The sequence below is a fragment of the Neolamprologus multifasciatus genome, chromosome 16 (assembly GCF_963576455.1).
Source record: "Neolamprologus multifasciatus chromosome 16, fNeoMul1.2, whole genome shotgun sequence".
Lineage (NCBI taxonomy): Eukaryota > Metazoa > Chordata > Actinopteri > Cichliformes > Cichlidae > Neolamprologus > Neolamprologus multifasciatus.
The window spans coordinates 4,147,614-4,175,153 of NC_140454.1; the positions used below are offsets into that span (position 1 = coordinate 4,147,614).

At 41.7% G+C, this 27,540-nt stretch overlaps 1 protein-coding gene and 1 long non-coding RNA gene across 3 annotated transcripts in view; both read right to left on the reverse strand.

Annotated features, from left to right (window-relative positions):
- Positions 1–18,855, reverse strand: part of LOC146500033 (uncharacterized) — a 347,579-nt gene extending 328,724 nt beyond the window's left edge. The window contains exons 1-2 of the long non-coding RNA XR_014869874.1: positions 18,705–18,855; positions 11,586–18,647 (exon numbers count right to left, since the gene is read on the reverse strand). This is a non-coding gene — a long non-coding RNA (uncharacterized LOC146500033). The remainder of the gene's footprint in view (positions 1–11,585; positions 18,648–18,704) is intronic.
- Positions 1–27,540, reverse strand: part of arhgef49 (Rho guanine nucleotide exchange factor 49) — an 84,565-nt gene that overhangs the window by 47,595 nt on the left and 9,430 nt on the right. The window contains exon 1 of one of the 2 annotated variants that reach the window (XM_085135956.1): positions 4,735–5,583. The exons of the other annotated variant lie outside the window; for it this stretch is intronic. The gene's annotated coding sequence lies outside the window, so the exon portion shown is untranslated. Of the gene's footprint in view, positions 1–4,734; positions 5,584–27,540 lie in introns of those variants that run through there. 2 annotated transcript variants of the gene reach the window in all.

Consider the following 27,540-nt stretch of genomic DNA (forward strand, 5'->3'; position numbering starts at 1 on the left):
CAGAGATACATCGAGCCCTGATTATCGACTGACTGGCTCCTACAGGCGCCTATGAGGATCTGTATGTGCTGAAGCTCTTCTGGATGTCATCACATGACTAACACCTTTTTTAAAGATAGGGAGAGTGAGAGGAGGAGTGACTGAACAGGGGAGGGGGAAGGAAGTAAAGCCCCTTTTCTTGCTCCCCAGGAAGCCAAGGACACACTTATGACTGGCTTAAACTGGAGAGGAGAGGAGAGGAGAGGAGTCTTTCAGATGACATAAAAGACAAAACAGCATCAAGGAAACAGGAGAAAGAAGAGCAGGGGTTAGGAGGAAGAAGGGATGAGAGCGATGAAAAGATGGAGCTGGAGGGATGTATCTTAGTAGCACAGACAAAGACGTGGGGGTTAACGGGTGGGTGTTGGGACTGGAAATGAAAAGGATGAAGAGCCATTGATCAGCTGTCACCTCAGTTTACAGAGACCTGACCAACAAGCATCAACGCTCAAATGCTCAGTAAACTCACTACTGTATGAGAGTGCATTTACATTTATGCAGTTTAATGCACGGCCTGCTGCTGTGTCTTTCAGACCTGTGTACTGCTTCTGCTCTTCATGTTATTCATATTTGGTCAAAATATAGCACAAATACTAAACTCATCTTTTTTGTTCTACTTTTTCCCAGTGTTTGTGTTCATATCATACTTGCTGTTCTATACCTTGTCAATTAAAGTGAATGCTAGTGCCAAACATAGCCTCATTTTCATCTACTATAGAAAAGTATACAGGAAAGGTCAGGATTGAGTTGCTCCGTCTCGCAAAGGAAAGGTTTTCCCACTACAGGATGGAACGCTGATGATTTAAACTGTGTCCACAATCTTTCCTGACCTAGAAACAATTAGTAGATAGAAACAATTTCTAAAATGTGGGTCCAAATGCTGCATGTATCTTATGCAGCCAGTGGAAGTGCAGCACTTCCCCCCATCCACCCAAAGTTGGTGCACATTTAGAGTCCTTGCACCTCGCCAAGGTCTTCTGAGGGCTAAAATAATTTCCCCAGAACATAATTTAGACCCCAAAGTCCTCATGGTGGAAAAGCAATGACTCCCAGAAGATCCTTGTCTTCGGGGAAAGTTCCTACAATGGATAGTTGAACACATAGCTTACTTTGACTAGTACTTCCATCACACATTCATAAAAGCATGCATGACACCTTACTCTTACTCTAGCTGTCTGCTCTAAGCCATCGAAATGTGAACATCACTAAAAATCAAACTTGACATCCCACAGTGGGTCCCACTTTACTGGCACCATGCAGAAGATTCACCCACAACATGCTCCAATAACAGCTATGTTTATTCCTCTGACATTTTCCTAAATACACCTAACTATATACCAAAGCACCATTTGATTAGCGCTGAAGAGCCAACCACATTGGACTGTATCTCTCTATAAATGGCAGATGGAAATAGCTAATTACTATCCCCAAGAAACCCTTTGGTCATCCTAACCGGTGGGTACAGACATGATTAGCCTCGCGTGAACCTTTTAAGCCCCGAGTCAAAAGCTCTCTTCTCCCACTCCCCAGCATCAATATCTCTATGCAAACCTGCCTATGTCAACTCAATTTATTTTCCAATTTCCCGCAGGGTGAAAGACTGCCTCTCTCGCTCTCCCACTGTCTACCATCCATCACTCTACAACTTTCCATTCTCTGATGCTTTTCTCTTTTCTCCCTAGGCAGCCATGTGTCCCATCCTCTCCTCTTTTATTTGTCAATTGTCCTCTCAGTTGAAAATTTTAGGTTCTGCTGTGTGTGCCTTGTGTGTCTTTGTCAGACAGGCAACTGAGAAGAGAAAGACCGGGGAAACTTAAGCCTTGATTATACTCTGTTGCAGACACGGACAGCTGGAGACATTGCTGTTAGACTTTTTTAATGTGCACTTGAAGTCCGCCGCCTGGTGCCCATGCACGGTTGGTGCATTGTGATATGAAATCTCTGCAGATGAGTCCTCAAAAAACAGTCAAACGAACGGACGTCGACCCGCGCACTCACAGTCTCATCATCAAATTTATATCACTTGGACCAAAAGGGAAAGTATAATCCAGGCAATGGAGTGTAATGTTATGTAAGTAATGGAACAGGAAGAGGAACATTACGCAGACAATAATTTAACAAATATATGAAAAGGCTCTAATCCAAGTGGCTGTAGTACCTCAAATAGCCACTAGAGGTTTTTGACCCAAAAGCGAGTCGTTCGTTGTAGACTCACATTACCAGGAAGAAGTGCCACTTTGAATGCCAGGTGGCCATGGCTACCGGCTTTAAGTAGTGTGTTTTATATAGAGTGTGTGATCTGAAGCCACACGAAATTTCTAACAGTTTATCTCAAGCAATTTTTTTTTTGCCTCTTTTAGCTTTTTGTTTTGATTTTATAGCAAATTTACTACTTAAATCCCAACTTTCACTGTCATCATTTCCAGCAACAGCAGCCACCCGATAAACCTCTTGTACATTACCTGATGTCGAAAAATACAAAATATAAAAAACAGCAAAGACATCCGGCTGTACTTATATTTATCCAGAACCAGCAAACAACAACTCCAAAAGACCTCACTTCCTGTGCCAATAGACAACGATTGCCGACTAAGATGAGTATTGATGAGAATTTATTGATACCAATGCCTTTAATGATTCTGCCTATGTGTCCAATTCTTTATCAATTGCTGTATTGATTCTTGATCAATTTTTTTCGTTTAGTGCAAAAGACACCAAACAAAGGCTTTCGGGATAAATTAAACTGCGCTAATATCTTTTGAGCCTTTACACAATATAGAACAAGAGTAGAGAATAGGTTAGCATGTGCAAATCTTCAATGCCTCATGACTGTATCTGTATCTGCAATTAGATCTTTGTGTTTTCTGTTTGCAACTATTACTGCAAATGTAATTATTTAGAGCTTTAAACTAGGGATGCACCGATACCGATACCGATACTGGTATCGGGTATCGGGGCCGATACTGTAAAATGTGTGTGTACTCATACTCGTAAAAGTTAACCGATACCATGAACCGATACCAACTTATTTCATTAGTCAGAGGGTGGCTTGTCATTTCTGTTGTAGTTTTTTAGATTGGTCACTAGGGGGACATCCCGCACTAAACAGGCACAGGGTTAGGCGAGTGAGACTGGCGGCTCCAGATAAAAAAGAGAAACTGGAGGCTGCTGTAGCTAGGCTAAACAAAATGTCAGCAATGTGGACCGGAACAGCCAACTTTAACTCAGGTTTTGGAAAAGCGATGAAAAATGTCAAGAGAAAATCCACGGGCAGTGTGTGTGTGGTAGAAGTATCGGTTTTTGTACTCAGTATCGGCAAGTAGTCAGATCCAAGTATCGGTTTGAAAAAATTGGTATCGTTGCATCCCTACTTTAAACTGTTAGTCTAAATCAAATTTTCTAAATCAATTTCAGGACATCAACATGGAACCGTGTACGCTACAGCTGGCTGAAATAAACTGCTTGAAAAAAGAAATTAAGGAGTTCAAGTAGTCAAAAGTTTGAACAAGTTGGTAAAACAGGTCATTCGTAACGGTTTAAGGAGTTTTATGGTGTCATTAGATGACTGCAAAACATACTTTATTGCAAGGAACTATCCCAACACAAGACTAATGTTCATAAGCACTGAAAAAAATTGTTATGAATTCGATCACCCGTTCCTTCACCTCTGCTTTACACGAAGCCACAGCCAAGGCCAGTTGATATTCATGCTGCTCTCTAAATAACCATCAGCATACACCAACACAAACACAAGGCTCTGGCCAGCTGCAGAGGAATACACTATCGACCAGATAGGAATTTATCAGCCACCATAATTAATCTTGTGGGAGGCGGGCAGTGAATGTCTGCCTGTGAGTGAATCTCTAAGTATGCCTCAGAGAGACACGGGCGGGAGTGATGGCTCATATTGACGATATCTCTTGTGTAGAGCGGCCCCGGTACAAACTCGCACACAGACAGACGGGCAGACAGTCCGCAACACACATACAGGCCCAAAATCTTTAGAGGGTCATCCAGACCTGAAAAGAAACTCCTTACATCATGCAACGTTTGCAGAGATGTCTGAGCATCTACACCAGACTGCATCTGTTTATCCCGCTTTTCCTCCAGGAAAGACTTTGCCCTTTTGAGTTACACATTTAGTGATCGCACAAGCTCCCAGCTTCAGTCCGATACGAACACACGAATAAGCAAAAGTAGGTTGTAAAAATGGACTGTACTATCAAAAGAAGCCTAGAACATCTATCTTTGTCCATGCAAAGCATCACATTACACCTGCTGTCATCCCTCGACTTCCCTCCATACAAGGCTCTATGAATTATTGAGCGATCCCTGCATCGTCAACTACTACACCTCCGATTGAGCAGAATAAATATTCAATCTGCTTTCACCATTCATAAAATGACAAGACCCCCTGTTTGCAAGAGACCACCTGCAAGCTGAAACATAGGGAACTGAATGTATGATAATGGCCTCATTTCAAAGGCATTTTAAGAAAGAGGCTCATGCAGCTCTTTCACCAACCAGACCACATGCTTCTTTCCTTTTTGCTCTAGTTTTTCCACCGGTAACAACTATCTCCACTCCTCAGGTCTTTCCAGCACAGAGGGAAGGATGCATATGCCACAAACTCTTTCGCGTAAGATAATAAAGGCCGTAAAAGTGAAAAGAATTTTTGTATGTTTGTGTACTCACCTTTGTTGCAAAGCAGCGTGTGTCTGTTGCTCGTTGTGTGTGTTACGAGCTCCGGAGCGCAGCAGGCAGCCTATCCTCTCTGTCTCGCTCCCACTGCGAGCTGGAGTAAAGTGCGTGTGAGAGAGAGTGTGTGTGAGTGTGAGCCCTCTCGCTGGCTATTGTTACAGAGAAGGTAGCCAAACTGAGCATGCTCCAACATGAACAGCCCTTGCGGTTGGCATGGAAACCGGGAAGCGGCTGTCTTGCTCAAGTTGTGAGGTGCTTTTCAGACACACTCAGACAAATGCAGAGCGAAGTGCTGGCAGGTGCCGGTGCCGTGTCATCATCCTGGCCACGTTGCTATGCTTGATTAATCCGTCATTCTCAGCGTTTCAATTCTCGTCAGTCAGAGTAACGTGACAGCTGCTCTGACAGCCAATGACCTGGATCACACACAGAAATTCACACGGCGTCCTGGATAGAGTAATCCACCACAGTATGGAGCTCAGCACTGCACATGATTGTTAACCTAAATGTTACCAGACGCTGTGTGGGTTTATTAGGGATTATCATCCCACCAAAAATGTATCTTACCCAACTTTCCATGCTCTGTCCATAAACCCCAAGGCCACAAGAGTGAACTCATGGTAAAATATTTGTTGCATTTAATTTGCAACAATATTGCATTAGCGTATAAAACAAAGCATGTCTGTGTGGACCATTCATAGTGGCCTGCTGTCAAATTTGTAATTTATTGGTGCAAAAACCTGTCAATAGCTTGGATAAATTATTCACGTTGTTTCTAACATATTTGTCTAAACAGCTGTTGAACCATCCTAGGTATGGAAAAGAAATCTTTTGACAAGCATCCGTTCAGACACGCACACACCCACATTTTTTAAATCACAAGCATTGTGATAATATACAAAGTTACAAAGCCCTCTAGTTGATAAAAGGCTGCTAAGTAGGAAACATCATGATCATTTTGTAGTAGGGCTGGGTATTGTCACTGATTCTGATTTACAAGGTCCCGAATCGATTCGATCCACAATTTGATTCAATTCGATTCGATTTGAATCTGGGAAATTTTGCCTCAGACAGTCAGAAATATTATAATTCAGATCGGCACATTTACATATTTTTGTATCTATAAAAAGGAAGCTGACACTTTCCAGACTATCAAAGGTGTGAGCGTCACAGCAGATGCCTCTGTGTCAAAGTAGCTGAAGAAAAAAATCAGAAAAACATGAAGGTGATTTTCCTGGCCTGGAATTTTATAAAAATATTCTGCAGTAGATCAAAAACGAAAGGAAACCATTAATCAACATATGAACATTACCTCTGAAGTTCCAGCAGTTTTATTAGAGGTATGGCTAAGCGTTTTGCATTTTGTATTATTTTAAAAAGTTTAAATTTGTTCAGTATTGAACGGCAGAAATTAGGTTTTCTTTTCAGAAGTATGTAAAAGGAAAGAAAAAAACAGCGGCCGACAGCGCTGTAAGAACGGTAGACTTGTGCGTAACAAGCAAGCAAATAATGCAGAAAACAGATTTTAGACTGGAAACTGTTCTTGAAGTACAGAGAGAGAGAGAGAGAGCTGTGCATGAAATGTGATTTTATTGTGGTGGAAGCAAAACAGCAAAAGTCAGAGTGACTCCATGACGATGTTTATGTGAAGCGTAGTTTGGATCTTCTTTTGCTGCTGGTTCGGTTAATATTGTTTGCAGAGAGATCAAACTAACAGCTTTAGAATCAGCGCAAAAAGGGCGTAAACACAAAGCGCGGACCCACCAAAACATCAGAATCAGCGAGCTGTCGGCTTTCAGCCCCGACCATGTCCGTGCCGTCGGGTCAGAAAGTCACATCTCACTGATTCTGATCCGCTGTGTGTTTACGCCTTTGTGCAGAAGCCCTGTACCTGCTCTCATTTACTGTTTTAAATGTTTGGTGGTTGTTGAAATTTTGTGACGTTTCACCTGAGATTCTGGCATTTTGGGCAAAATACATTTATATAAAAAAAATTGATTCAGGATTTTAATGAATCGATATCACGTTATCCAAGCCAGAATCGATTTTAATCGATGAATTGATTATTAAAACCCACCCCTATTTTGTAGCTATAAAGCTACAACAAGAGGAGGTTGGGGTGGATAAATGGATCAACAAAACAAGGGACTTGAGACTGCTGTTTGCTTCCACTTTTCGTCTGACTGCTAGTGCTTTTTTTAACTGCTGATACAATCATTGATTAAGTCTGATCAAATGGTTAAAGAAACCATGGTGATTTGTGTGGTTTAAAAGGAATACAAAGTGTTTTTCTTTTTAAGTAACATTTTTTGGCATGTTTGGCAAGGAACAGACAATTTATGTGTCATAATATCTGAAAACATTGTTTAATGTAAAGCGCAAATGCATTTGTTGTTAACATGCCAAAATGCATTTTTCCAATATGCATGTTAAGTGAAAGAGTTTCTGGCCTACTTGCTGTGAAAGCCTCACAATGTAGACTTTCATTAGATGAAGAAGAACAAAAACAGATACCGATCACTGCGTCTTTCACCTATCCAAAATTACAAAAATCAGTAAATTTCTAGATATTTCTACATTTGCATAAAAGACTTGCCTTCTCATGAAACAGGAGAGGTTTTAGTATGGAGTCTTTGTCTTGATAAAATCAATTTCTTTCATTAACATGCAAATTTATTTACCCAGCAGGGATGCTCAAAATCCAATCTGATGTTCGGTTCTCTCAGAGGAACATGTGTCGTAGGAATAAACTATATTAATAGGCCAAGAATCAAACATTATCCATAAATATAGTGTTCCACACCATAAAGCAGAGCCTCTACTGTCCTTGTGTGTGTGTTTCTTCTTCTGGGCATATGGAGAGAGACTGCAGGGGCATTCCACAACCTTCACTTCCTGTGGGAATAACAGTCACGAAAGGCACCATGCCGGCAACAGCCCACCACCTAAGCAAATTGCCAAGAGAACTGCTTTTGCTTTTGTTTCGTTTCTTGTACAATTACACCAAAAACCTACACGTTCTATTATTTTTTTTATATTCATACATGCCAAACCTTTAAAAAAAAAATCCCAGTGTCTTTATTTTGCTTTCTTGGTCCAAATTCATCAACCACCAAAACAAAAACGAGCTACAAAGCAACAGGAGAAAAAGTGAAACCATTGGTGAAACGATTATAAGCGGTCAATGCTGCCCACTCGCCGTAGGGGGTGTGTTCACTCAGCACCTGCTGCTCTGCATCTCAGGGCTGCTTGCCATCAGCAGAACGTTCAAGGCTGTTGAAGTGTTTCTCCAATATTCAGCAGCTCTCCCACACGTCAAACAATCAATATTGTGACTGCAACGAGAATTAATCACAGGAAGCACGGAGGTCTGGGTGTTTATGGGTAAGTATATGAATGTACAGCATGTAGTCACCAGCAAACTGGCTCATCTAGAAGTCAGTTTTACATTAAATAACGAGCAATTAGAATCTGAAATGACCCTCCGATGTCACAGAGTGCACGTACTGCACATGATACAAAGATACTTAGAGATGCAAGGACTGTGGGCAACAAGTCTTTTACTTCAGAAACCTGAGCACAATTACAGTATATTATTATATTACTATTACTAACAAACAGGTGAATTAAAAAAGAATTGAAAAAATAAAAGAAATCTTTAATTAGACACTTACATTTTTTTTTGGGTTGTGGATAGACAGAAGAAGAAAGAATTATGAACTTATGATTATATTTTTTATTTTTTTACTGAAATAACCATAAAATAACCAATGCTATTAGGCATAAAAGCAAGAAAATGTGTCACATTAATTACATTTTTTTCCTTTTATCCATCCTCTGAAACGTATTTAACGCTGGGTTGCAGGGACAGCAGCCTCAGGAGAGAAGCCCTGACCTCCCTTTCCCCAGCCACCTCCTCCAGTTTGTCCAAGGGAATACCAAGGTGTTCCTAGGGAATATTAAAGATGCAAGCATATTCTCGTTCCACCCTGGGGCCTCCTCCCCAGGACATGCCCAGAACACCTTGCCCAAGAGAAGCCCAGAAGGCATCCTAGTCATTTGCCCACACCACCTCAGCTGGCTCTATACCGAATTCACCGCCATTACCTACGGCATGCTGGCAGTCCAGAGACTGAATTGTACTGTTGCCAAATCTTAGTGTACGACATCAATACAGATTAATCTACTGCTGGATTCTTTAATTAATGAGCAGTTTGACATTTTTATTTCCTGTCTCGTTCAAGAGTTACATGCGAACAGTGACGCCTAACAAAATGTTTTTGTTCATAGCATAGAGATTGGAAGTAGTAAGTAACACATAAACACATACAACACACAAAATCATTTACCAATTCAATCCGAAAATCCAATTGGTTACACAATTAGACCTAATACCTAATTAGCACTCACTCAAGGACATCATTATGACTGCATTGAGTGATGGTTTTAGCTAGTTTAGCCGAATCACCACAAACTCCCACGTAGAGTGTTGTTATCAGCCCATAGCTTTAGTCCTTCAGATTAAAATTCAGCTGCTTTTAAGCTCTGTTTGTGACTCACCGACTCAAATTTAAAGCCGTTTTCACACATAGACTGCCGCCCAGAACTCATCAGCTGTGGAGCTCTATGCCTCAAAGCAAATTCCCAAATCAGTCCAAAGTCTGCTTAAAGTCCAACTGATCTCAGGTAAATATCCAAACTATTCACAGTGAATGGGTGGGTATCACGGGTCCCACATTTCCTTTTCTGAGCCACAAGTCAGAAAAGGAAACTGACCTGATTCTCGACACTGTTGGTTATTTATGTGGAACAATGGCTTTAGTGGAATTTAACCTCTACAACATCAGGTTAAAGAGGATACAAAGTGTCACAGAGCTTCAGAAATAGTGGGTAACACTGTAACACCTTGGTAATAAGCCAACTGTTAGTTGGCTTATTACCAAGGTGTTACAGAGTGATTGGGCTGGTGGGTGAACCCTGATATCTGGTGTAGCTGTCCTCAAACTAACTTCCAAATTGATTTGAACTGTGAGCTCCAGTAGATATGTTTTCTTTGCAGACAGGCTCGGTATCTGTACTGCTTGCTGGCTTTGCTCTTTGTGAATTTAACCAACTGCAGTCATCAACATTTTGTTGTTGGCTGAGTTATCATAGCTGCTCTCCAACTCCTAACCAGGATAAGGCTTGTTAGAAGGTGGTCAGTCATTTTGTAAGTGACTGACTGGGACCTTTGACCTAAGCTATCAGTAACCATAAACACCAGCGCCTGCTTTGCACCAGTCCACCAGAGGCCATTACTGTAAACTCTGAGACTTATTTAAACTGTCCAGTTGTTTTGAACATTTGTCACATTTCACACTATCAAGTGGCTGTAATTTCAGTAAAATATGTAAAAAGGTCAGATAGGGGAAATTAATAAATCTAATTAATTACAACATTACACGTGAGCTTTATTTGTTTGTTCACAGCATCTCTGAGAACAAATTTATCACACATCAATTTTTTATTTCGCTTTGCTTTATTTTTTTCCAAATACAGCCAGTGTACCTTTAACCAGGACGACAGATTGCATGCCAACGTGCACAGTCTGTGTGTTCGCTGATATTTGTTGTGCAGCTCGCTCTCATTTGGTAGTGCTAACTAGATGCTAATATACATGGCTGCAACATTTTTGACATCTGCATGCATGAATGCATGACGGAGGAAAAAAATGCGTCGAGTGCGTAGGTGGGACCATGGGATGACAGTACTCTCTGATTTAATGACACACATGGTATAGCTCTCTCATAGCTCACTTGACTGGTTGTATTAACTTGCAAATTAGACTGAATGACTAATTAACTGTAGGCGATTGCTATTCCAGATAATCTTGCCCACTTTACCCCCTCCTCATTACTACAACTGTGTAACATATTATTCAGAAGAAAGCACAGGGACGTTTAAAAAGCACAATTCTACTCTTACTGACAACTGAAAGCACTTTAAAGATCGCACGTCTTCATAAAGCACTTTGTTCTATATGCTTAAGCACTTTATCTGCCTATATAAATCTACCAATTTAGAATCAATTAATGAAATGTGAATGTTTCTGGACAATAAGGAGAGGACTCAGAGGACTCAGAGGACTCAGAGGATACCCACTCAGGCAGAAGAACAACATGCAATCTCACATAGAAACTGGCAAACTAACCAGGAGATCCAAACCAAGAATCTTCTTACCACTGTGCAGGATATCTACTGCCAGTGTTGGGAAGGTTACTTTTAAAATGTATTCCATTACAGAATACAGAATACATGCCCCAAAATGTATTCTGTAACGTATTCCGTTACGTTACTCGATGAGAGTAACGTATTCTGAATACTTTGGATTACTTAATATATTATCATGCTGTTTACAACTACGTGAATGTGATTTATTACTGTTACTGAAGGTCCGCGGCTCCGAACCGTAGTAAAGGGACCTCTGGCTAATACGGTGGGTTCGTGTCGGCTCGTAGCCGAAAACTAGCTTTACTTTGTTGTCTGGGTCAACTTTGCTAGCGAGAGTCAGAGAGAGGCGTTGAAAGGCTGCTGCAACATAACTTATTGTTTCAGAGGAAAACACGAACACGGTGTACAGTCGAGTCTTAATAGCTTACTTACAACTGGGCTCGTCAGGCTCTCTTCTTGGCTGCAGTGGTTATTATTATATTTACATGCTTCCAGCTCCCGTTTTTGCTCGATGACAGCTCGTACTTTTCCTTTTTCTCCCTCCCTCGCTCACAGACACATAAAGTGTATGGCAGTCCATTCTCCCTGCAGCACGGACTACACTGCCTATGATGCTACATTCTTTAGAGCTATACCTGTAGCATTCTGCCTATTAGCTTAGCACAACAACAAAAAGGCCTCTCTCACCCAGGAAACACGCAGCGAGAGAGTGTCACCCTGTAACCATGGCAACCGTAACGCTGCCGCCTGGAACAACAGAACGTAGCTGTCAAACAAAACCCAAACAGTCCTGACCCGCCACAATATGAAACAGGGAAGTACCGCCGTGTAATCCATTTATTTCTACAAAGTAACTGTATTCTAAATACCACCTTTTTAAACGGTAACTGTAACGGAATACAGTTACTCATATTTTGTATTTTAAATACGTAACGGCGGTACATGTATTCCGTTACTCCCCAACACTGTCTACCTCGACTCTTTACAAGCGGCCTCCACAATATAGTCTGCATTGGCTTGTGTTGTACTGCCTACTGTCATTTCTGTTTGAGAGCCCAGACAGACTGCTTTCAATAGAAGCCAATGAAAACGCTCCATATATCTGTATATTGTCGAGTTTGCATCTATGTGCAGCGGTTTATGTCCAGGTTGGCCTTTAGCTGTTTCTGGATGCAGGTCTAGGTGGTACTGACAGTGAGACTCAAGATGAGATGTATCCAATGAACTGACATGCTCACCCAGCGATATACAGTTAGATTATTTATGAGAGCTCCACCATTGGTTCAATAATTCATGAAGCCCCACTCTGCCGTGGGTGAGTCACGGACAAACCTTTTACTGAGAAAATAAGCATAGAGAGCAAAACACAACGAGGTAGAGCGAGAGAGATATTTGTGGGCAGAAAACTCAATAGGAACTTGCCACACCATTACTTTTTGAGGTCTGCTAAATTTAGCATAGCTTCCATGACTCAGGGGAGGTTCTACACATGGAGATGAAGGAGGTGAGGCAGCTTTTAGTGCTGAATAAGTATCCCTGGGAGTTTGGAAGAATGTAGCGTCCTAAAACTGGAAAAAAGGGTTTCCCTGAACCAGCAAGCAGAACGAGAGTGAAGTCATGTCAGATAGTAAAATTTATCTTACACATACCATGCCCAGTACAGTACATATGCAAGCAAGTTCCTCATTTAATGTAGATTTAACTGCTTCACAATGGCTGCAACTGTTAGCTCTTCGGGGCAGGAATAATATACTGTTGGTTAGATGGAAATGTTTACATTGGAAAAGGGGGTTACTGAGTTAATACAGGACGTCGTAAAAATGTCCTTTGTCAATTTATCCGGAGCTTGATTGCTTGGCAACCACAATGCCATTGTGAGCCACAATGTGTACCTTTGATGCCTAACAATCAGAGTGATGAGTGAATGGGTGGAGGTTGATGAAGGTCACAATGCACAATGGAACACAGTGACACACATACAGAAACATAACCACGGGCTCGGCACAGTGAACTATATTTACCCCATGAACTAGGTCTTTGTCCACTGACAAAGGTTAACCTCAGGAGGTTCTGGATATTAGAATGAGAAATGTGCTATTCAGTTATTTTTATATATTACCTGTAAATAAACATTTCATTTTTCATTCTTCCAGCGAGCTTTTAAAACATACAAAGGGTAATGAAGTTACAAATGCCCAATGATAATAATTAGTGTTTTAGCACTTTATATTTTAAGGTAAAGACCCTGCAATAACACAGAGAAAACAAACAACGCCCAATGAGCAAGCGCTTGACAACAGTGGGAAGGAAAAACTCCCTTTTAACAAGAAGAAACCTCGGGCAGAAGCAGGCTCAGTAAGAGGATAACCATCTGCCGCGGCCGTTAGGGAAATATGTGAATGAAGACAGGTAAACACACTGGTGTGTTTCTAAAGTGATTTTAATATTTAAAATAGCACAATTACATTAAATATAAGAAGCAATTCAAAAGAAGTATACTGCATATTACTGTAATTGACTGTATACTATAAATCTCAAGAAGAAATTGGACGCCTACCTCGTACTGCTAATCAAGTCTGGTAACTTTACAGCAGGGGTGTCGAACTCCAGGCCTCGAGGGCCGGTGTCCTGCAGGTTTTAGATCTCACCCTGGGACAACACACCTGAATCAAATGATTAGTTCATTCCCAGGCCTCTGGAGAACTTCAACACATGTTGAGGAGGTAATTTAGCAATTTAAATCAGCTGTGTTGGATCAAGGACACATTTAAACCTGCAGGACACCGGCCCTCAAGGCCTGGAGTTCGACACCTGTGCTTTACAGTGTGAAAAATGCAATATGGGGTGGGTGTAGCTCAGGTGGTAGAGCAGGTCATCTACTGATCGGAAGGTTGGTGGTTCGATTCCTGGCTTCCTCTAGTCTGCATGCCAAATTTTCTTGGGCAAGACACCCAAATTGCTCTCCGATGCATCCATCGGAGTATGAATGTGTGTGAATGTCAGTTAGAAAGCACCTAGGAAAGATGTGCTTGTGGGAATGAACAAGTTGTGTAAAGCGCTTTGAGTGCTCAGAAGAGTAGAAAAGCACTATATAAGAACCACTCCAATATATTATGGCTTAGGCTTTGATGCATGTCACTCATTTGTGCACTTGGTGTTGACTTGCTGATTTCATATTTTGTGGTTGACTGAGCACTTGACTGTCTGTGACTGTTGGACCAGAAGACCAACATGAAATATGAAGATCAGATCTATCACTGTTTAGAGGTGACTGGAAATCTATTAGATCCTGTATTTCGCTGCCATTGACTGTATCTTGGATGAGTCATTTACAGGGGGATAGCTCTAAATGAGAATGCAAAACAAACCTCATAAAAAGGTGTTTTTGGTCACATATATCTTTTTTCAACAGCGGTTAGCCAAACGTGTCCTGGGCAATTATCAACTTCAGCCATGACTCTGCTTTGGTGAAAACTGAATCTCTCAAAGCACAGCGAGCATTTCCACTGCATTTTGTACAGACATTCGTGGCCTCCTGATGAATTCTGATTTCCATCCAGCACTTCCAACATTTCAAATCTGATTTGTAAAGAAAGCAGCACAAAGCTTTAAGTCTGTAGCCTAGTGGAAGTGGAAGTGCACACTTTTTTAAAATAAGTTCTGCTGGATGCTGAACACAAACCATTCTTATGTGAGCATATTTTGACCTACAGTGTTGAGACAGGAGGCAGCAGGGGAAGTGGCCCACATACGTCAGCTAAAATTGCAGCTTCATTCACTCAAAGTGTGTGTTTCCGCATGCGTGTGGGTGCACGATATCCACAACTCTGCACATAGAGAAAGTTTGACAGGCGGTTGGAACTAATCCATATGTTTGTCATCCGATACTCTACTGAATGATTTAATTTATGAAATGCAAATACAATAAAATCCAAGAGCCACTGGCGCTTTCCCAAATGCAACCTTTTCTTTCAAGTCACAACAAAAACAAAAGATATTCAACTGAAATTGTTATCAGGTGACTGACGTTTTGCCACAGCTGCTGCTAGTCCCAAGAAAGCAGCTCTAAGCTCTTAAAACACGAGTTTGTTAGTTAGATGATCGGATCTGCTCAGCAGCAACAAACTAGGCTGTGTGTGTGCTGTTATTGACTGGACCAGACAGTGCACTAGAACAGGTGACCTTACTGGAAAACGAGAAATAAATGGAAACCAGGGTCACATGTAACCATCGTGACCCATTAACCTCATTCATTATTTAATTTTCCAGCAGCTCTTAGTAGGTCTGAACGGAAAAAGAAGCAACTGCAGGACTCCATTAAACTCCCGTGTCAACTGTTACATAAAAAAACCTTTATGACCTATATTGTGAGATGTGATGAATATGTGAGTGTGCAGTATGCGTGTATGCACATACCCCGTTTAGCCAAGTATTGGCAGACTTAAAGTCCTGTGTGCACAGAAGAGCTATGCTATCATAATCAGCATGCCTGCAGACACACAGCACGCTGAATGAACCCAGCCCTCCTGATGGTACGCCATGAAATCCAATTTTCTGTCAATCTATTCTTCTCTACAGTTTACCAGAAAGTTCCTCTCTCTGGATCTCTTGCACACCATCTCCAGACTCATCGCTCTCTCCTACAGATGTTGCCAAGGTAATGGATAATTGACTGAAATGTCACTTCATGGAAATGAAAGTAGTGCACTCTTCCCCGACGTTAAGTCACTCTTCTTTATCTGATTGGGACATATCAGTTTGGCTGGTAGTGGCTTCAGGTTTAACAAAGAAGCATGAGGCTGAAATAAATATGTTGCTTTTATTATTAGAACAGGCGTTCAAACACAAACCTGCCCGGTCTCTGAAAGCACCCAGCTTCCTTTTATACTCTACCTGCCTCAGGTATGTTTCTGGAATGGTCTACCAAGCAGACAAAGGACGTTTGCTGTATTCTACCCCAAAAGCCCAAAATAATATCAAAAACACATCATAATTTACAGGCTGTTTTAAGTAATAAGTAGGCCCATAAAAGAGAACTCTACTCAAAGATAAGCCTTAAATTAACAAATAATCTACCCTAATCAAAAGAAAGTTCAACATGTGGAGTAATGGAGTAAACCATTTTAGATGCAAAGGGGGAAATAAATACATTTCATTTAAATTTCATGTTGAAAACATTCAAGCAAGCCTACCGCAGAAATGAGCCAGACAGATAAATATGAAGGCATGCCGGCTCGGACGTCGCCCGGATCAACAAGGTCCGCGTCAGGTGTTGAGGAACCAGGGCACCCTGACGAGAAGTGAGCTACTGGAACAAGAAGGCATCGGTGGACAAGAATAATAATGGATTGCATTTATATAGCGCTTTTCAAGGCACTCAAAGCGCTTTACAATTCCACTATTCATTCACTCTCACATTCACACACTGGTGGAGGCAGCTACAGTTGTAGCCACAGCTGCTCTGGGGCAGACTGACAGGCGCTATCGGCCCCTCTGGCCAACACCAGTAGGCGGTAGGGTAAAGTGTCTTGCCCAAGGACACAACGACCAGGACAGAGAGCCCAGGAATCGAACCGGCGACCTTCCGGTTACAGATACGCTTCCCAAACCCCTGAGCCACGGTCGCCCACAATAGAATAATCCTTTAATTGTCCCACAAGGGGAAATTTGGCTGTAACAGCAGCCGAAAGAGACAAAAACAGGGCGTTGTTGGAATGCTACTACGCAAGTAACCCCGGCGGAAGGGGCTACATGAATAGGATGAGGGACCTATGGATTCTTCGATACCCAACATCCACAATGACAGCGAAACAACTAGTAGCTCAGTGTTCGAGAGGATGTGGAGGGTGAAGGTAACGGTGGTCCCCATGGTAATCGGAGCACTGGGTGCGGTGACTCCCAAGCTAGGCGAGTGGCTCCAGCAGATCAACATCGGAGATCTCTGTCCAGAAGAGCGCAGTCCTGGGAACAGCTAAGATACTGCGCAGGACCCTCAAGCTCCCAGGCCTCTGGTAGAGGACCCGAGCTTGAAGGATTGACCGCCCGCAGGGGCGAGTAGGGAATTTTTTTTAATATATATAAAATTCAATAACACATATGCTTTAATCATAAATACATAAATTAGAAACACCCAGACTAGCCTCCCTGACCTGTCATTTCAGTCTCTAAGCAGGGAGCCGAAGCTGTTTTCACTCTTCTGCTCTCCTAACATAAACCGACACTTAAACAGTCCTCCCAGAATATTGACTACAGTCAATAAAAAATCCCTAAACAATAAAAATAATGTGTGTCTTTTCATTTAGCTTCCAATATCAATCATTCATAAACACAAGGTAAGGTAACAGATCCCCTGGTCTCCATTACCGGCTACACAGCATGCCAGCATGCGTCTGAATAATTGCTAGTCAATTAGAAAAATGCCTAACAGAAGCAGAAACAAGACGGAGCTTTAATCATCTAGTAAACTAATGCTTCACTTAATATTCAGCTTAAATTAATCACTCCAGTAGATACAGTAAGCACGCAGTTGTTGACATACTGATGCTTCAGTGCAACATATCTGCAGATGGTGCAGTGGACCCGATCCATTTCCAAAACTGAAAACAAACCACAAGCTATGTTGGCTGGTTCGTACTTATCAAGGGAAGCTTAGCCTGAGAAACACAGATCAATGCTGTTCCTCTTCTCGTGTGAAACAATTGCTCGTCGAGACTGTGCTGCGTGGGAGGCAAAAATAAAACAGATTAGCCATAAAAATTCAACTGCAGCAATCTTCACAGTGATAGTAGGAAGCTCGGGCGTACTTCAGAAACATCAGCATTTACACATCAATGAGAGGGGGCGGTTGAGATGTATTATGATGCAAAATATTCAGAGGGAAGGTCTTTTTTTTATCTCAATGGTATTGAAATAGGCAGGAAAAAAGATAACAAGCAGTGGCTGTGAACTGTTGGAGGCAGTTAATCAGTATCAGGATGGTTCTGTCTGTAGTCAGACGTGACTACGACTGGTTACTGTAACAATAATTCATGACTGTGATGTATGCAAAGGCCTAAAGAGAGAGCAGGAAATCGGGGCCAAAGTCTCATATCCCGATATTATGCATTTCATATAACACTATATATCATGATACAGCGCATTTTCTGTAAATTGGGAGAATAGCTTATGTAATGACCACACGGATTATTTCTGTTTAAATTTTTAAATCAGCTGCTTGAGGCAGATGTTGTTGTGAATAATAATAATAATGGATTGCATTTATATAGCGCTTTACAATGTCACTATTCATTCACTCTCACATTCACACACTGGTGGAGGCAGCTACAGTTGTAGACACAGCTGCCCTGGGGCAGACTGACAGAAGCGAGGCTGCCATATCGCCAACACCAGTAGGTGGTAGGTGAAGTGTCTTGCCCAAGGACACAACGACCAGGACAGAGAGCCCGGGGATCGAACCGGCGACCTTCCGGTTACAGATACGCTTCCCAACCCCCTGAGACACGGTCGCATAGTTTATATAAATAAAATTACATTTAATTAGATACTTGAGAATGAATGGTACTAATTTGTATGTAAATGGTAAATGGACTGGTTCTTATATAGCGCTTTTCTACTCTTTCTGAGCACTCAAAGCGCTGTACACAACTTGTACATTCACCCATTCACACCCATTCGCACAAGCACATTTTTCCTAAGTGCTTTCTAAGTCCCATTCGCACATCTTTCTAAGTGCTTTATCGCTAACATTCACACACATTCATACTCCGATGGATGCATCGGAGAGCAATTTGGGGTTAGTATCTTGCCCAAGGATATTTGGCATGCAGACTAGGGGAAGCCAGGAATCGAACCACCAACCTTCCGATCAGTAGATGACCTGCTCTGCCACCTGAGCTACAGCCACCCAATGTAATGTAATGTGAAAATGTAATTTTCTTTCTTTTTATTGAGAAAATCAGGGCAAATGTTGAATTGAAAAAGTTCAGATAAAACATTAATGTATAAAATAGAAGACACTTTTCAAAAACTAAATGATTAAAGGTCCAACATACTGTAATATTCTGCTTGCCTATAGCATTAATACAAAGTCTACAGTATATATTAAAGATTAAAATATATATTGCTACCTTCATCAGTTAGCATTACGCTCACAACGATACAATACATTTTTAGACAATGTAGACATTGAGGGTTCTCAGGAGGGGCCGTGCTAACACCTGCTGCTCTCTGGCAGCAGCACCCTGCTCTCCCGTGTTTTAAATGCACCTTAGAACAACACGCAGCAACACTACACATGAGCGAGAGGAGGGAGGTATGGGGTCTTCACACACCCCTGTTCTCTGCTGGCCATCGGGGCGGGGGGAGGGGGGGGGACTGGAAGGAGGTGTTGGCCGTCCGATTGGGAACTGGGATGCGGGGCCTCCCTGCTGCTGTGGAGCCTGGGGCGGTCTGCTTGCCTCCACCCCGAGAGAAAGGATAGCATCTCCTGGGTCTAGGTGCCGTTTCCCCCTCCAGGGGTGAGGGTACCTGGACCCGGGGTATAGAGTTTGTTTGGGGAGTGTGATTGTGTGTACAGTGTCCATGTATGTCTATCCCTACGTTGGGTGAGTGCTGAGTATTTGTATATGTGTGCATGAGGGTGGGGGCCTCTGGATGTCTGGAGCCTGGATCTCCTCCATGCCTGCTTCAAGCTCTGGGGGCGGGGCTATGGCTCTCTACATCCTCTAGCAGACCATTACATGGGGAAACCATTTGAATACAAGCGCGCTGATCCACACAGGTGTGCACACGGGTGTCCACTGTTCACAGACATAAACTACACCTCATAGGCTGCTATTTCCAAGCACATTGTGCGCTGTCGGTCCTGCTTGCTACACAACAACATTCAATATTTAGTATTTACTGCTGTTTGCACTTAGCTAGATTAACGTGATGGTGTTGTGTTTAGTATGTTGCTCTGTTTGTGGTGATCCAGGAGATTTTTTTCCTCTTCTTTCTCTTTTTAAGTGCCCTTTCTCACTGTCCCTCTTCCCTTCTGTTTTTCTTTTCCTTCCTCTTTCTTTCTCCCTTTCCTATCCCTCAGTCACGTCTGTCCCGTCTGTAACAACTGAAAATAAAATAAAATAAATAACAACAACAAAGGTTGATCAAATGGACCAATACGGCAAGGCCGTGATGATCCATTTGGCAAAGGAAATCCATTGGGTCTCCATGTTGGTCTTCAGACAACAATTCGGACGGCTAAAGAACCAAATGGGACAGGCAAAAAAAACAAAAAAGAAGAAGATACAATGCATTTTGTAAGGGACAAAATGTAACCATGGACCTTTTCAAGCTTAAACTATAGCAGCAAACTAAGCCTCACCATAAATATGTACGCTATAAGTAAACAACTCACTTCATGTTAAAATTATAGCATATATAATGTAAAATGTCACAACAAAGCATCTTGCATATTCAGCCTGAGAGCCAGCAACACAAATGTTCGCTAAACTAGCACCTTGAAAATTTTTAAATCCCATATGACCTACCACGGTTATTATTACAGAAAAATGTGCTTATATTTAGATACTCATTGATGGCTACATGGAGACTGTGAACAAAAACAGTATTTTGGTCACAGCATTATACATAGTGACACACGCTAGATGATCCTCATGTGGAGCTTCCCTGAGCCTATCATTTCTCCTGCATGGTCATCAAGAAAAAAGCCTGCCTGCAAAACACGACTGCAAACATCAAACTCAAACAGGGCTGTGTAGTTGGGCTCGTCCACACTCATGCCACAGTGTATTCTGAAATACCACAAAATGTGAAACGACAGACGTTTTCATTTTATCATATGATATATATCACCGCATGGCGCAGTCGTAACAGGAAACAAACAAGGTAGCTGTATGACACAAAGCCCTTAGAATAGCATTACGGCTTAATGCTAGAATAACTAGATGCCACTGGCGGGGTGCACACATACCTCAGGTTTCCCATAAATGGCTCTTTAAACATAAAAATTTCAAAGGTTTTCTATCAGCCTCCACCAGACTCTGCACCACTGTCAGCAAATGACTGTGTGCACCTTGGAAATGTGGACGTTTTCCCCTTCTGCAGGGATCACCCCGGACACTGACACCATCACTCCTCCTGTGTCAGTGAGGCTTTTTCAAAAGCAGACATCTGGACTACCACCAGAAGGCATACAGTTAAGTCTATACATGTTTGCACAATGACACAATCCAGCAGTCTATCCATTTTCTTCCATCCATGGCTTTCCCAGTTATCCCGGGTTGAGGGTTGAGACACGCCTATGAGCAATTTAGAATCAATTACTCTAACTCACACGTGTTTTTTTGGACTCTAAGAGGAAGCTGGTGTACCAGGACAGAACCCATAGAAAGGCCTCAGTTTTGATCCCAGGACCGTCTGCAGCAACATGCCTCGATTTTTAAATGTATTTCTTATTTCTACAGCACCAAAACACATGTGAGGTCATCTGAGAAGAAAAAGCCATTTCTGCTTTTTGAACTCAGCGCTTGCCAATAAGCACATACAATAAAAATGAGCTTTTCATGGAGAAGATTGGGATAAAAAAAGAAAAAATACCCCCAAATATCTCTTCCTGGGATGATCTTGTGATTTATACGAAGGCCACATTCCAGGCAGGATTCTAGACAGAAAGCAGAAAATAAAAGACAGCGTTCCCAACTGAAACACTCTCACATCCCACACTTACTATAATAATGATTGTAGCATATCTATGTTTGTATGGTCCACATCTCCTCCTAGATAAGTGGCTTAATCTTGATGAAACCTTTCATAAAGAATGCCGAGGGCACTGTGAGTGTCTAAAAATATTTCATATAAATCCCACAAAATATGTTATTACATTTAACAGTTTAACTAAGCACAGGATGAAATGTCATAGTATATTGTGATACTCCATTCTGATGTATGATAATGTTCCCTAGTATCAGTAATTGTATAGGTGTTACATAAATGGGCCTCTTTAGACTTGAAACATAAAAATTCACTTGTGGTGTGTTGGTGAGCACGCAGGAGAACACACAGCTTGCTGTACAGACATGACACAGTCCACCGGAGGTGTATCCAAAACATGATTTGACTGCCTGACGATGCTACACAAATTTTCAAAGCTTCAAATTCAAAATTGTAACACTAATAAAATAATGATATTTATAAAGAAGCTCCTTTTGCCAGATTTTAAGCTACCACACAAGTAAAGACAATAAAGTAGTAGAATTAAATAAATTAGAATAAAATAGAGTACAGAAAAATGTGTGTATTCGATTATTTCATTTGTAACAATTCTTAGTGCTTCTCGATTATGGCAAAAATGATAATCACGATTATTTCCACTGAAATTGAGATCTCGATTATTTGACGATATTTATTTAACAATAACAATGTGTTGAATAATGACTTTAAAGATTGTCAAAAAATAATATAAAATAGTGCAAATGCTGATAACAGTGCAAATGTTTGCAATATAAAAAATAAATGAAAAATGTAAACATCTATGTTTAGTGAACTTTGCAGTGTTGCTCTGTGGTGCAGCTACGACACTGTAGCAAAGTTTACACACTGTGTCTACTTGATCCACGTCTGACTCCGCCAACCCATAATGTTTCCAACCACTGAAGTTTTTTTTATACCTCTTTTCAACCAACAGCAGTCACTCTCCTCTCCAAATAACTTCTGCTTAGCTTTCCGAGCTTCCCTCGGGTCCTCTTAATCAGCGGTCCCCAACCCCCGGGCCTCGGACCGGTACCGGTCCGTGAGTCGTTTGGTACCGGGCCGCGAGAGTTGAGGCTCAGGTGTGAAATGTATAGTTTTCAGGGTTTTTATCGGTTTTCAGCGTTATTTTGTTATCGTTTTTATCGTTTACTCGGTCTGGGTCTTTTCACGTGTGTTATGAATAAATCTTCTTTTTTTCAGTACCGGTACTAGTTTTATTTTGTTGTATTTATCCGCGACACCTTAAAGGCCGGTCCATGAAAATATTGTCGGGCATAAACCGGTCCGTGGCGCAAAAAAGGCTGGAGACCGCTGCTCTTAATTGTTGTGATGCGTGTTCGAAATGCAGAGAGGTGCGCTCGATTTGCCACGCGGAGCAGCGCGAGAGTAAAGCACGAGGGAGGGGCTAATAATCGGCTCAGTCATTTTTAATGATCGTTGAAAGCCCAGATCGTAATCGAGATTAAAATTCGATTAATTGAGCAGCCCTAACAATTCTTCTTGGCAATTAATCTGGTGCTGTTGGAAAGCCTGTTTATTTTCCTTTAAATGGTGCCAAGGACCTGTCTGCAGTCTGACCTCAACCCCACTGAACACTTGATTGGTTTTGTTCTGCGTTCGTACCAGAGCGACCACACTAGCTGACTTGTGACATGTGCTGGTTGAATAATGGGATGCTATCCCATGGCAGTGTATTACCAAGCTGGCGACGGTGCCAGGCCCGTTTGTTAAATGAATAAATTGCTAAATTGACAAGTTGTGTTTTTCTTCACATTTCAATCACCCAATCCAATCAATTAACAAATTATAAGTTATTAAGTCCAAGTTATTAACAAAATAAGCTGTTTGGCATTGGCAAAATATTTGTAAAGTTTTTCTACACACTTAACTCTGCTGCTTAACCCATGAATGCATTTTCCTTTACAAATGTGGCACCATTTAAGGGGAAATAAATAGGCTTTGCAGCGGTATAAGATTTGCTGCCAAGAAACACTGTTACAACAAAGAAATCACCCAAACACAATTTTACTTTTTGTGGTTAGTTCATTTTTTATTTGATGTCAGTGCTAAGGAGTATATGGGAACTGGTGCAACAACATAACCCGGGGATTGCAGGTTTCTCAGCACTCTGGTGGCTATTTATTTCAAATCAAGGTCAGTTTAAAAAAAAAAGCTGTGCTTGTACAAGGTTAAAAATATTAAGAACAAAAGGACCGGTCAAGTCCATCTTTATTGTCTTTGTTTAGTATTTTTACCGCTATCTTGATACTTTATTTTCTGCAGGTCAGGTTCTTGTAACGTTCAATAGGATAACATTTTTTTTTTTTTAATGGCATTGTCCCTTATAGCAATTTACAGAAGACAGAGACAAATGGGGAGAAAGAGGAGGGTGGAAGGTGGAGAGCAGCAGTTTAATCCATATTTCACCAACCAATTTGCTAAAGGCGAAGTTGAAAATCAGCACAGAGTCTTTAGCCTCTTCAACCAGACACATTCCTCTGAGAGCCGCTGATCAACTAACCAACGTCTCTGCACACACTGGCAGCCTGTTCAGCTGTTTTTAGGATAATCCGTCTTCTGGTAAAAATGTTGTCTGAATCCTAATAGTCCGGCGGTAGACACCAGACATAAACATGTGCACTGCAAACACACACAAAATACAAACACAAAAGCAGAATCCGTCTTCGAGCTGTCAGGTGGCAAAGAGGCAGCAGCGGCTTCGAGTCTCATTAGGATTCTGCTTCTGGCTTCACATCACACACACACCCAGTGAAGTCTCCTCTGAGAAAATGTATATATGTTTATATAGCTGCTAAAATGCTACTGTCTTCACTGTATGGATGGTAAATCTAACATGAGTAATGCCTCACTAATAAAAATGGTCCTGGCACAGATCTACTAAGTCACAATGCTATTTTTGTCTTTGCTATTTTTGTTTTTTGTGGAACAGACACTCATGGTTGATCTAGAGGGCTTCCCGCTGGGAAGGTTATTCCTGTCGACAGAATTCTTTAGAAATTTCTGGTTTCAAAGATCCGATCAGGTCAGAATATTCTGCATTGTAATGCATTGGGGCTGTGGAAAAAATCCATCAAAACTTGTACAGTATATAACCTTAAAATGAATTTTGATACTATGAAACACTTCCAGGTGATTTTAATGTTTTTAGTAAATATGAAAAAAATAAACAATGTCTATGGAAGACTGCCATGCCATATTTTTTCAGTAAGAGTGGGAATAAGTGGTGTGCTGTCTTACCTCTGACTTAGAGACCTGTTTGCATGCAGACAACCTTATGTTGCTAGGTAAAAATTTGCATTCCCCAATCAGTGGCAAGTGGTTGCTAGAGGTTGCTGCAAGTTGCTGTGAAATCGATTGCCTGAGTCATGCAGACCTTGACCATGCCAACCACAAGTCGCTAGAGAAAAATGTATATGCCTTCACCAGCTGGCGAGCATTTGCTGCCAAATGGAATCAGTCGCAAAGAGGCTGCTGCACCAGAAACATCCTTGTGATTGCTTTAGTTACTTGGAAACTGCCACCGTTGCATGGAAGATGAAAATTTGTCTGCAAACACTTGCCAACTACTCCCTATGCGGTAGTCAAAAAAGTGCAAAGAAAATCTGAAACGGAGAATCTTCCACTTTAAAGTAACATTATGGCTTACTGCTGCAAGCAACACATTTAATCACAGTTGGCAAGTGGTCATTGTCTTCTGTGCGAACAATGAGCGACTGCTACAATATGTTAGCAAACAATTTTTGGTGCAGCACTATATACCTCTTTGTGACCGATTTTTACCTGGCAACTGGCAGCAACCTACGGAGCCCCGCAGGGGACATGGGAGAAAAATAAATTAAGATGGACTTTTGCGAGATCTCACAAAAGTTTTGCGAGATCTCGCAAAACAAACTTGGGATCTTGGGATCTAGCAAAACTTTTTTCGAGACCTACTACAGCCGGGAGGAACACCGCTTTCCCGGCACATCGTGCCTCGACCTCCTGGTCGGCTTCGAGCCGGCGTCCAAAGAATGTGGCTAAAACTTTTGCGAGATCTCGAGTTTGTTTTGCGTGATCCCGAGTTTGTTTTGCAAGATCTCGCAAAACTTTTGCGAGATCCCGAGTTTGTTTTGCGAGATCCTGAGTTTGTTTCGCGAGATCTCGAGTTTGTTTTGCGAGATCCCGAGTTTGTTTTGCGAGATCCCGAGGTTGTTTTGCGAGATCCCGAGTTTGTTTTGCGAGATCCCGAGGTTGTTTTGCGAGATCCCGAGTTTGTTTTGCGAGATCTCGAGTTTGTTTTGCGAGATCCTGAGTTTGTTTTGCGAGATCTCGAGTTTGTTTTGCGAGATCCCGAGTTTGTTTTGCGAGATCCCGAGTTTGTTTTGCGAGATCCCGAGTTTGTTTTGCGAGATCCTGAGTTTGTTTTGCGAGATCTCGAGTTTGTTTTGCGAGATCCCGAGTTTGTTTTGTGAGATCCCGAGTTTGTTTTGCGAGATCTCGAGTTTGTTTTGCGAGATCTCGCAAAAGTCCATCTTAATTTTTTTTCTCCCATGTCCCCTGCGGGGCTCCATAGCAACCACTCGCCAACTGGTTGAGGAGTACAGATTTTTCATTAGTGAGCTGTGGTTGCCTGAAGGGGTCACTGGTCTGTAAGTCTCTGTAACCAGACTTTATCAATCTATTTCACAGTGAAGGGCATCAACCTCCAGTAAGTGTTTGAATATAGATAATTATTTTGGTCGCAAATGGTTTAAATAATATACATAATTCCTTTTGTGACTAACATTATCCAAGGGGTTGCCGATTGGTCTCTAGGCCAGTGTGACTGGGGCCTAACTAATGAACTACAGGGTGGCAGATATTCATTTAAAAAATACTTAATATTGCAATTTACCTTGATTGACTTCTTTTTTTTACGTAAAAATGTTACAGAAAGTAACATTTTTACAGCAGTCTGCTGTAAAGTGGCTGACTTCAAGCAACCACATCTCCTCTTCTATGGGCACCAGGCTGGTACTTTGTCTCAATGAACCTTTGCCCTACTCCTAGTGAATAAGACAGTAATTTACCACTGATGTAACGCACAGTGCTCGTTTTATCTTCAGTTGTGCTCAGTGTTTTTTCTTATCAGTGGGAGAAAAAGAGAGAACAAACTGCTTGCAATAGAGAAAAAAAATGAAAATTTGGACAGAGGCAGAACAGATAGGATCGCTGGAGCATGCAGTGAAGAGAAGGAAGAGCAAAAAAGAGGCACAGAAAATGAGAGCGGTGTTACAAATGGCTGCTGGTGAGGGGAAGGGAAAAAGGTTGGATGTGGAGAGTGAGCACAGCTGGAGCTCTGTGTGAAGCCTTACTCATGGTTACACCAGATGATGGGTGGAGAGGGCACGGACTGAGGGAGCATTTACGCTGCCACAGGCTGTCAGCGAGGTTATGCTTTTTAAAAAATGACTGCACTGAAAGGAACCTGCTGCTGCTGCTTGCTGAGGTAACTTGCAAGTAACCACCCTCATCCTTTGTTCGACTCACTCGAAACCTGCCTTATCATCACTTAACATGCAGAGCTGTGCAGCCAGGTTTCCAGCTAATATGAGAGACATGAGGGATGTATGAGATAACATTTTTACACACATTTTTATGGTGTATTTAAAGCGCTCAAAGTATAATATGGTCTTTTGCTAAAATGATTAAACACACCTTAAAATATGCTTCTTAAATACCTCTGTTGACTGGTTGTGCCACAGGATTGCAGCTTTTGTCCTTCAGTACGTTAATACTACCTGAATAATAAACCTGAATGGATTATCGAGGCTTATCCACATAATATTATTATTGGAT